This window comes from Glycine max, chromosome 12 (assembly GCF_000004515.6).
Source record: "Glycine max cultivar Williams 82 chromosome 12, Glycine_max_v4.0, whole genome shotgun sequence".
Classification (NCBI taxonomy): Eukaryota; Viridiplantae; Streptophyta; class Magnoliopsida; order Fabales; family Fabaceae; genus Glycine; species Glycine max.
Genome location: NC_038248.2, coordinates 26,702,476 through 26,713,830, shown reverse-complemented (window position 1 = coordinate 26,713,830; position 11,355 = coordinate 26,702,476). Strand labels below are relative to the sequence as shown.

General features: G+C 43.1%; 1 non-coding gene across 1 annotated transcript; it reads left to right on the top strand.

Annotated features, from left to right (window-relative positions):
- The first annotated feature begins 10,635 nt into the window (after positions 1-10,635).
- On the top strand, positions 10,636-10,742 carry LOC112998453 (small nucleolar RNA R71). The gene has a single exon (XR_003263554.1). It is a non-coding gene; the product is annotated as a small nucleolar RNA R71 (small nucleolar RNA).
- Positions 10,743-11,355: the final 613 nt, after the last annotated feature.

Below are 11,355 nucleotides of genomic sequence, written 5' to 3'. Positions count from 1 at the left end.
TCACTACATCTGTCTCGACATCATGGAACGCAGCAGAAAAAGAGCAAAAGAAAGAAGTGGAGGTGTCACTACTGTGGCAAGTATGGTCACATAAAGCCCTTTTGCTATCATCTACATGGCCATCCACATCATGGAACTCAAAGCGGCAACAGCAGAAAGAAGATGATGTGGGTTCCAAAACACAAGGCTGTTAGTCTTGTTGTTCATACTTCACTTAGAGCATCAGCTAAGGAAGATTGGTACCTAGATAGCGGCTGTTCCCGACACATGACAGGAGTCAAAGAATTCCTGCTGAACATTGAGCCCTGCTCCACTAGCTATGTGACATTTGGAGATGGCTCTAAAGGAAAGATCATTGGAATGGGAAAGCTAGTTCATGATGGACTTCCTAGTCTGAACAAAGTACTGCTGGTGAAGGGACTGACTGCAAACTTGATCAGCATCAGTCAGCTGTGTGATGAAGGATTCAATGTAAACTTCACAAAGTCAGAATGCTTGGTGACAAATGAGAAGAGTGAAGTTCTAATGAAGGGCAGCAGATCAAAGGACAATTGTTACCTATGGACACCCCAAGAAACCAGCTACTCCTCCACATGTCTATCCTCCAAAGAAGATGAAGTCAGAATATGGCATCAAAGATTTGGACATCTGCACTTAAGAGGCATGAAGAAAATCATTGACAAAGGTGCTGTTAGAGGCATCCCCAATCTGAAAATAGAAGAAGGCAGAATCTGTGGTGAATGTCAGATTGGAAAGCAAGTCAAGATGTCCCACCAGAAGCTTCGACATCAGACCACTTCCAGGGTGCTGGAACTACTTCACATGGATTTGATGGGGCCTATGCAGGTTGAAAGTCTTAGAGGAAAGAGGTATGCCTATGTTGTTGTGGATGATTTCTCCAGATTTACCTGGGTAAATTTTATCAGAGAGAAATCAGAAACCTTTGAAGTATTCAAAGAGTTGAGTCTAAGACTTCAAAGAGAGAAAGACTGTGTCATCAAGAGAATCAGGAGTGACCATGGCAGAGAATTTGAAAACAGCAGGTTCACTGAATTCTGCACATCTGAAGGCATCACTCATGAGTTCTCTGCAGCCATTACACCACAACAGAATGGGATAGTTGAGAGGAAAAACAGGACTTTGCAAGAGGCTGCTCGGGTCATGCTTCATGCCAAAGAACTTCCCTATAATCTCTGGGCTGAAGCCATGAACACAGCATGCTACATCCACAACAGAGTCACACTGAGAAGAGGGACTCCAACCACCCTGTATGAAATCTGGAAAGGGAGGAAGCCATCTGTCAAGCACTTCCACATCTTTGGAAGTCCATGTTACATCTTGGCAGATAGAGAGCAAAGAAGAAAGATGGATCCCAAGAGTGATGCAGGAATATTCCTGGGATACTCTACAAACAGCAGAGCATATAGAGTATTCAATTCCAGAACCAGAACAGTGATGGAATCCATCAATGTGGTTGTTGATGATCTGTCTCCAGCAAGAAAGAAGGATGTCGAAGAAGATGTCAGAACATCGGGAGACAATGTAGCAGATGCAGCTAAAAGTGGAGAAAATGCAGAAAACTCTGATTCTGCTACAGATGAATCAAACATCAACCAACCCGACAAGAGATCCTCCACTAGAATCCAGAAGATGCACCCCAAGGAGCTGATTATAGGAGATCCAAACAGAGGGGTCACTACAAGATCAAGGGAGGTTGAGATCGTCTCAAACTCATGTTTTGTCTCCAAAATTGAGCCCAAGAATGTGAAAGAGGCACTGACAGATGAGTTCTGGATCAATGCTATGCAAGAAGAATTGGAGCAATTCAAAAGGAATGAAGTCTGGGAGCTAGTTCCTAGGCCTGAGGGAACTAATGTGATTGGCACCAAGTGGATCTTCAAGAACAAAACCAATGAAGAAGGTGTCATAACCAGAAACAAGGCCAGACTGGTTGCTCAAGGCTACACTCAGATTGAAGGTGTAGACTTTGATGAGACTTTTGCCCCAGTTGCTAGACTTGAGTCCATCAGATTATTACTTGGTGTAGCTTGTATCCTCAAATTCAAGCTGTACCAGATGGATGTGAAGAGCGCATTTCTGAATGGATACCTGAATGAAGAAGTCTATGTGGAGCAGCCAAAGGGATTTGCAGACCCGACTCATCCAGATCATGTATACAGGCTCAAGAAGGCTCTCTATGGATTGAAGCAAGCTCCAAGAGCTTGGTATGAAAGGCTAACAGAGTTCCTTACTCAGCAAGGGTATAGGAAGGGAGGAATTGACAAGACCCTCTTTGTCAAACAAGATGCTGAAAACTTGATGATTGCACAGATATATGTTGATGACATTGTGTTTGGAGGGATGTCGAATGAGATGCTTCGACATTTTGTTCAACAGATGCAATCTGAATTTGAGATGAGTCTTGTTGGAGAGCTGACTTATTTTCTGGGACTTCAAGTGAAGCAGATGGAGGACTCCATATTCCTCTCACAAAGCAGGTATGCAAAGAACATTGTCAAGAAGTTTGGGATGGAGAATGCCAGTCATAAAAGGACACCTGCACCTACTCACTTGAAGCTGTCAAAGGATGAAGCAGGCACCAGTGTTGATCAAAGTCTGTACAGAAGCATGATAGGGAGCTTACTATATTTAACAGCTAGCAGACCCGACATCACCTATGCAGTAGGTGTTTGTGCAAGATATCAAGCCAATCCGAAGATAAGTCACTTGACTCAAGTAAAGAGAATTCTGAAATATGTAAATGGCACTAGTGACTATGGGATTATGTACTGTCATTGTTCAAATCCAATGCTGGTTGGGTATTGTGATGCTGATTGGGCTGGAAGTGCAGATGACAGAAAAAGCACTTCTGGTGGATGCTTCTATTTGGGAAACAACCTTATTTCATGGTTCAGCAAGAAGCAGAACTGTGTGTCCCTATCTACAGCAGAAGCCGAGTATATTGCAGCAGGAAGCAGCTGTTCACAGCTAGTTTGGATGAAGCAGATGCTGAAGGAGTACAATGTCGAACAAGATGTCATGACATTGTACTGTGACAACATGAGTACTATTAATATTTCTAAAAATCCTGTTCAACACAGCAGAACCAAGCACATTGACATTAGACATCACTATATCAGAGATCTTGTTGATGATAAAGTGATCACACTGAAGCATGTTGACACTGAGGAACAAATAGCAGATATTTTCACAAAGGCTTTGGATGCAAATCAGTTTGAAAAACTGAGGGGCAAGCTGGGCATTTGTTTGCTAGAAGAATTATAGCAACTACAGCAATCTGAACGTGCCCAAACGAATCACTTAACATTAATAGCACGTTCACCACAAAGCAAATTCGACCGTTGCCTCACACGCCCCTCTACATTCTTCATTCAAATTTATATCTGCTTGGCATTCGTGTTTTCACCAGCATTTTCCAATAATTCTCTGAGATTTACGAAATCATTCCAAACGCTCTGTTTTTCCATGGCTACCTCACCAAAAGAAACTGCAGCTTCTGGTTCACCATCTGTCCCGTCATCTCCACACCAGGAACAACCTGAATTCAACATCCAACCCATCCAAATTATTCCTGGTCAAGCCTCTGTCCCTGAGAAACTGGTTCCCAGAAGACCACAGGGAGTGAAGATTGCTGAAAACCCTAGCCCTGCAACGAGTCCTAGGGAAGTAGACACGGAGATGGACAAGAAAATACGCAGCATTGTGAGTAGCATTTTGAAAGACGCCTCTGTGCCTGAAGCTGATGAAGATGTCCCAACATCGTCCAACCCAAATGTTTCTGTGCCTGATGTCAAGAAAGATGTTCCAACATCTTCCGCTCCAAATGCTGAAGCACTCCCTTCACCCGGTGAAGAGGGATCAACTGAGGAAGATGATCAAGCCGCAGAGGAGACTCCTGCACCACGGGCACCAGAACCTGCTCCAGGTGATCTCATTGACTTAGAAGAAGTCGAATCTGATGAAGAACCCATTGCCAACCGGTTGGCACCTGGCATTGCAGAAAGGTTACAAAGCAGAAAAGGGAAGACCCCCATTAAGAGGTCTGGACGAATCAAAACAATGGCCCAGAAGAAGAGTACTCCAATCACTCCTGCCACATCCAGAAGAAGCAAGGTTGCTATCCCCTCCAAGAAGAGGAAAGAAATTTCGTCATCCGATTCTGATAAGGATGTCGAACTAGATGTCTCGACATCTAAGAAGGCCAAGACTTCAGGGAAAAAGGTGCCTGGAAATGTCCCTGATGCACCATTGGACAACATCTCTTTCCACTCCATTGGCAATGTTGAAAAGTGGAAATATGTGTATCAACGCAGACTTGCGGTTGAGAGAGAACTGGGAAGAGATGCCTTGGATTGCAAGGAGATCATGGACCTCATCAAGGCTGCTGGACTGCTGAAGACTGTCAGCAAGTTGGGAGATTGCTATGAAGGCTTAGTCAGGGAATTCATTGTCAACATTCCCTCTGACATATCTAACAGAAAAAGTGATGAGTATCAAAAGGTGTTTGTCAGAGGAAAGTGTGTTAAATTCTCCCCTGCTGTGATTAACAAATATCTGGGCAGACCTACTGATGGAGTGATAGATATTGATGTTTCTGAGCATCAAATTGCCAAGGAAATCACTGCCAAACGAGTCCAGCATTGGCCAAAGAAAGGGAAGCTTTCAGCAGGAAAGCTAAGTGTGAAGTATGCCATTCTGCACAGGATTGGAGCTGCAAACTGGGTTCCCACCAATCATACTTCCACTGTTGCCACAGGTTTGGGTAAATTTCTGTATGCTGTTGGAACCAAATCCAAATTTAATTTTGGAAACTATATCTTTGATCAAACTGTTAAGCATTCAGAATCTTTTGCTATCAAATTACCCATTGCCTTCCCTACTGTATTGTGTGGCATTATGTTGAGTCAGCATCCCAATATGTTAAACTACACTGACTCTGTGATGAAGAGAGAATCTCCTCTATCCCTGCATTACAAACTGTTTGAAGGGACACATGTCCCAGACATTGTCTCGACATCTGTCTCGACATCAGGGAAAGTTGCTGCTTCAGGTGCTGTGTCCAAGGATGCTCTGATTGCTGAACTCAAGGACACATGCAAGGTGCTGGAAGCAACCATCAAAGCCACCACAGAGAAGAAGATGGAGCTAGAACTGCTGATCAAAAGGCTCTCAGAGAGTGGCATTGATGATGAAGAAGCAGCTGAGGAAGAAGGAGAAGCAGCTGAAGAAGAAGAAGAAGCTGCTGAGGAAGAGGAAGATGCAGCAGAAGAGACAGAATCCGATGATGATTCTGAAGCCACCCCATGATCATCAGACCTTTAATTTTGTTTTTACTTTTATTAGATATAGGGGCATGTTCCTTTGAACAATTCATTGTTATTGGTCTGTACTATTTGCACATTAATTTCATGCATCCTACTTTTGCCAAATTTATGTCTAAAAAGGGGGAGTAATAGTATTATGCATGATTCTGAGTAGTAGGATACTATGTATGATGTATGGCAGTAGGAAACGATGTATGCATGATTCATGATTTTGAGGGGGAGCTGTATGACGTTGAGGGGGAGACTGCTGCTGCTGATGATGACTGATGATTGATGTAAGCTACTAGGAGATGCTGCAGTAGGAGCATGAAGACAGGGGGAGCAGATAGCGGATGTCACATGAGATGTCTCGACATCCTGGAAAAGACTAGTAGCTGATAGAAGATGAAGCAGTAAGCATGGAGACAGGGGGAGCAGAAGCAGAAAGCTGATGTCACGCGAGATGTCTTGACATCCTGGAGAAGACTTGTAGATTAGCAACTTGAAGAATTTCCGCTGTGCTTGATTACTCTGAAAATGGAAGTTGCTGATTCCACATGCATAACTGCTCGTACCTGCTCAGGAAGTGTCTAAGTATGTTTTAGACAAAATTTGCCAAAGGGGGAGATTGTTAGTGCTTAGCACTACTGAGTTTAAAAAGGTTGGCTAAGATTTTGTTAAAACATAAGCACTTAGACAATGAAGGAAAGCTGGAGTTGCTGCACATGATGTCCAACGTTATGTCAAGGAATAAGATCGGGCTGCATAATGCACAAGGCAAGATAAAGTGTCAAGTGATGAATTGAAGTTGAAGGATCCACGATGTCGGATACAATGTCCTGACATCCTGCTCGAGAATACTGGAAGTGCTGTACAATGCAAGATAAAAGTCAAGTGAAGCATTGAAGCTGCAGGATCCAAGATGTCGGATACGATGTCCTGACATCTGGCCCGATAATACTGGACATATAAATCTGTTATATCTTTAACAGATTATTGTGCAGTTAGCAAGAGATTAGAAGATCTATCTTTAGGAACGAATTAAAAGATCATTAAAGTTCGAATTTCAAAGTAGAAGAGTTCGTTCAGGGATTAAAGATTAAAGATTAAAGATTCAAACTAAAAGATCAAAAGTTATCTTTTAGTTCTTTAACTGCAGATTTTTCAGAAGAAGATAGATCTCCTCCAGCATCAAGAACTTGCAGCCCAGAATCGTACACGGCTATATAATCATGGAGGCTGCACGAGTTCTGCACCGAGTCCGGGATTAAAGAGTTATTTTGTGAGTTTTGGGACTTGAGTGTTTTGTGAGCCACCTTGGTGTTATCCTAACATCAAGTGTTGGACCTTGTGTCTAGAGTTGATCTCTATTGTGTAGGGTTGATCCCTTGTGTACAGAGTTGATCTCTGATGTGTCTTTGAATTAATTGTAAACACGAGAGTGTGAGTGAGAGGGAGTGAGCAGAGGTTCTCATATCTAAGATTGGGTCTTAGGTAGAGATCGCACGGGTAGTGGTTAGGTGAGAAGGTTGTAAACAGGGGTTGTTAGACCTTGAACTAACACTATTGAGAGTGGATTTCCTCCCTGGCTTGGTAGCCCCCAGATGTAGGTGAGGTTGCACCGAACTGGGTAAACAATTCTCTTGTGTTATTTACTTGTTTAATCTGTTCATACGGACACACATAAACTGCATGTTCTGAAGCGTGATGTCGTGACATCCTGTACGACATCTGTCCCCTGGTATCAGAATTTCAGCTGTCATGACCCAAGAGCTGGTAGCCCGCGGAGACACCTTACGGTTATCCGCACCTCGTCATTCAGTGACCCCAAGTGTGATTGATGAGCAGAGGCCAATGTGGTCATCTGTGCCCTTTCCGGAGATGTCAGCATCTTCCGGTGGAGACTTTTTCAAGTCTCACAAGTTATCTAGAACTACGTAGGTCTGAGTTCCTCATTGGAGGATACCTAGGAGCAAGGGCCTTGCTTTTGTCAGCCGCCCCACAAGATCTGTCATACTGACCCTGAGGTCATGTGACATGCGGAGACAAAATTTGGTCATTCCGCACCCTTTGTCATCCAGAGGCGGCGGGCCCGATGACATGCGGAGACAAAATTTGGTCATTCCGCACCCCTTTGCCATTCAGACACAGTCGTGTCCGATGGCGCGCAGAGACAAAATTTGGTCATTCTGCACCCTTTGTCATCCAGAGGCGGCGAGCCCGATGACATGCGGAGACAAAATTTGGTCATTCCGCACCCCTTTGCCATTCAGACACAGTCGTGTCCGATGGCGCGCAGAGACAAAATTTGGTCATTCTGCACCTTTTTGTCATCCAGAGGCGGCGGGCCCGATGACATGCGGAGATTTATATCATCTTCCGCGCTCACAAGATCTGTCATACTGACTTTTGAGTCACGCTGACGGGCGGAAATACCCGAGTGGTTATCTGTATAAACATTCTTTTGCTATCTGTAAGACAGAACGCTTGATAGCATGCAGAGACTGACATCGTCTTCTTCACCTTTTGTTCCCTCGGGAGCAACAAGTCATTTGCATGTGGAGATTTTATGGTCACCCGCGACTCTCGTCAACCGAGAGGAACGAAATTAGTGTCTTATCTTTACTTTCCTTTTATCTCCAATAAAAGACAAGTAAAGAGGGGCAACTGTCATACCCTAATTTCGTCCGGGGACCTTTGCTTGATGACATGCGACTTTTATTTGGTCCTTGTAAGGTGCTTGACACCCATCATTAGGAAATTTGTGAAATTCCGGGACATGCCGAAAAACAAAAGAAAATATTGATGCACAATCCGTAAAGGTTCCGTGACACACCGGAAATCAAATGGAAGCATCGTTGCATAATTAGTGAGGTTCCGTAACATTCCGTAAGTCAAAAAGGGGATGATTATGTAATCCGCAGGGTTCCGTAACATTACGGAAAGAAAACAAGTATTGTTACGAAATTCGTAAGTTTCCGTAACTTTACGAAAAAAGAATCACTAAAAAAAGCAGAGGGGGTGTACTTAGTAAAAATGGGGGTGCAAATAGCAACCAGGCCCACTTGGGCCCTCCAAAAGATTCCTCCAGAAGGCTGTTGCTTCTGGAGGAAGCAACCTGGCTCGCCTGGGCGAGCTGAGCTCGCCTGGACGAGCTGGGCGGCAACCATCTCCCCTATTTTGCTATAAATAGGGGAGGAAGTGAGAAGGAAAAGGGTTCAGCCCCTTAGGCACTTCTCTCTCTTTCGAATTTGCTTGGAAAAATTGTTTCCGTGAAGAAAATCTAAGCCGAGGCGCTTCCGAAACGTTTCCGTAACGTTTTCCGTGAGGAATTTCGCAAAGGTTTCAACCGTTCTTCGACGTTCTTCATTCGTTCTTCGATCTTCAATGGGTAAGTACCTCGAACCAAGCTTTTCGATTCATTCTATGTACCCGTGGTGGTCCACATTGTGTTTCGTGTATTTTTATTCTCGTTTCATTTACTTTTTATACCCCCTCTTGACATGCTTAAGCCATTTTATTTAAGTCATTTCTCGCTTAATCTAAAAATAAAATAAATTTCCACCGATCGTTTGAATTGTATTATCCGTTAACTTCGGTTAAAATGAATTCCGACCGTTCGGTCGTGCCGTAACCACATTGGAAATCAAAAAGAGGTAAAATAATAATATAATAATCAAAAAAATATCTTTTAGTAAAATAAAGCGGAAAATCAATCGGATGATTTTCTCTTTGGGATTTCTCATTCTTAATCGAATTGACTAATAACTAAGGTGAAACTAAGGCTAAAATCAACTCGCCTAGTCAAGCTCGTCCACAAAAATAGGTTTTGAATTTGATCATTTAAATTTCTTACTAAGTAAATGGATCATTTTCAAGGTCCAACGCCTTAAAATGATCACCTCTTAAAGTAAAAAAGAATCACTTGATAAGAAAGAACTACGTAGGTCTGATTTCCTCATCGCAAATTGAGGAATACGTAGGAGCAAAGGGAAACACCCTTGTCGACCACAAAAAGAGAAAAATATAAAAAGGGCATAAAGGATATAAAGACATAAAAAGGGAACGTAAAAATCAAAGTCATGTTTGCACATTCGATTAAAGGCTACCGTCCCTTGTGACGGACGTGTGGGGTGCTAATACCTTCCCCGTGCGTAAATACAACTCCCGAACCTTTCACTTAAAAGTTCGTAGATTGCGTCTTTTCCGGTTTTTCCGACGTTTTCCTCAAATAAACGTTGGTGGCGACTCCGCGCGTATTCCTTTCGTGGAACACGCCTCCCGCGAGTCACGCGTCGCCCTCCCGCCGAAGGGTAGGTTGCGACAGTTAGGAAGCTTTCTCTTTTGTGCAACTATCTCATCCTCTTTTTCAGGTGTAGAATGAAGCTTGACAGGTTCAGGTGCAGGTGCTGCTACTGGTGGAGGCACTTGAATTTGGTTGCCAGATCTCAAGGTGATGGCACTCACATTTTTTCGATTCTGCACAGTTTGTGAAGGCAAATTGTCAGAATTTTGGGATTGAGCTTGGTTCAACTGAGTAGCCATATGCCCCATCTAATTTTTCAGACTCTGAATGGAGGCTCTTGTCTCTTGCTGAAATTGCATATTCTGGATTGTCGTTTTCCTCACTAACTCTTGTAAGGAAGGTTGAGGAGGAGCCTCAGTTGCTTGTTGTCTTTGTTGTGACTGTTGTTGTTGCTGTTGCTGTATTGGAGGAGGAACATATGGCTTGGTTGGACTAGTAGCATTCTGAAAAGGAGGGACAGGCTCTTGTTGTTGTGGAGGACTTGTCCATCTCAGATTTGGATGATTCCTCCAACTTGGATTGTATCTATTGCTTGAAAGGTCATAATTATTCTACTATTGTTTGTTTTGCTGCTGAGGATGTCTATTATAAATGTTTGCAGCATAAGCTTCAGGTTGCTTATTGATTCCAGATTGCTGCAAAGAAGGATAGAGATCTGTATGGTGATCTGTAGGAGAACATAGACCACAGACTCTTGCAACAGGTGTAGATTTCTTATTCATGGAAAGCTGAGTTACTAGGTTGACCAAGGTATCAAGTTTTCCTTCAAGCTTTTTATTTTCAGTAGATGAAGATGAATTTGTGGCCACCTCATGGACTCCTCTAAGAACAATAACATCATTTCTTGCACTGAATTGTTGGGAGTTGGAAGCCATCTTCTCAATCAAATTCCTAGCCTCAGCAGGGGTCATATCACCAAGAGCTCCACCATTGCTAGCATCAATCATACTCCTCTCCATGTTGCTAAGTCCCTCATAAAAATATTGAAGAAGGAGTTGCTCAGAAATCTGGTGGTGAGGACAGCTTGCACACAATTTCTTGAATCTTTCCCAGTACTCATACAAGTTTTCTCCACTAAGTTGTCTGATGCCTGAAATGTCTTTTCTGATGGCAGTGGTCCTAGATGAAGGGAAGAATTTTTCCAAGAACGCCCTCTTAAGGTCATCCTAGCTGACAATGGACCTGGGAGCAAGGTAGTAGAGCCAATCTTTTGCCACTCCCTCCAGAGAATGAGGAAAAGCCTTAAGAAAGATATGATCTTCTTGGACATCAAGGGGCTTCATGGTGGAACAAACAATATGGAACTCCTTAAGATGCTTATGAGGATCTTCACCTGCAAGACCATAAAACTTAGGCAGCAAATGTATTAGTCCAGTCTTGAGAACATATGGAACACGCTCATCAGGATATTGAATGCACAAGCTTTCATAAGTGAAATTAGGTGCAGCCATCTCCCTAAGAGTCCTCTCACAAGGTGGAGGTTGAGCCATGTTCTCAGTATGAAAATTAGTAGTGGAATGCTCAAAATCAGAATATTCAGAATCACCCTCAACATAATGCTCAAAATGCACAGGATGCACACTATGCCTAACTAATTTATGAAAGGTTCTATCTATTTCAGGATCAAAGGGTTGTAAATCACCTGGATTGCCCCTAGTCATGCACTATATATAGCAAATAGTGTGTTTCTCAACAAGCACCTAACAAGGGGGTAAAACTATAGCT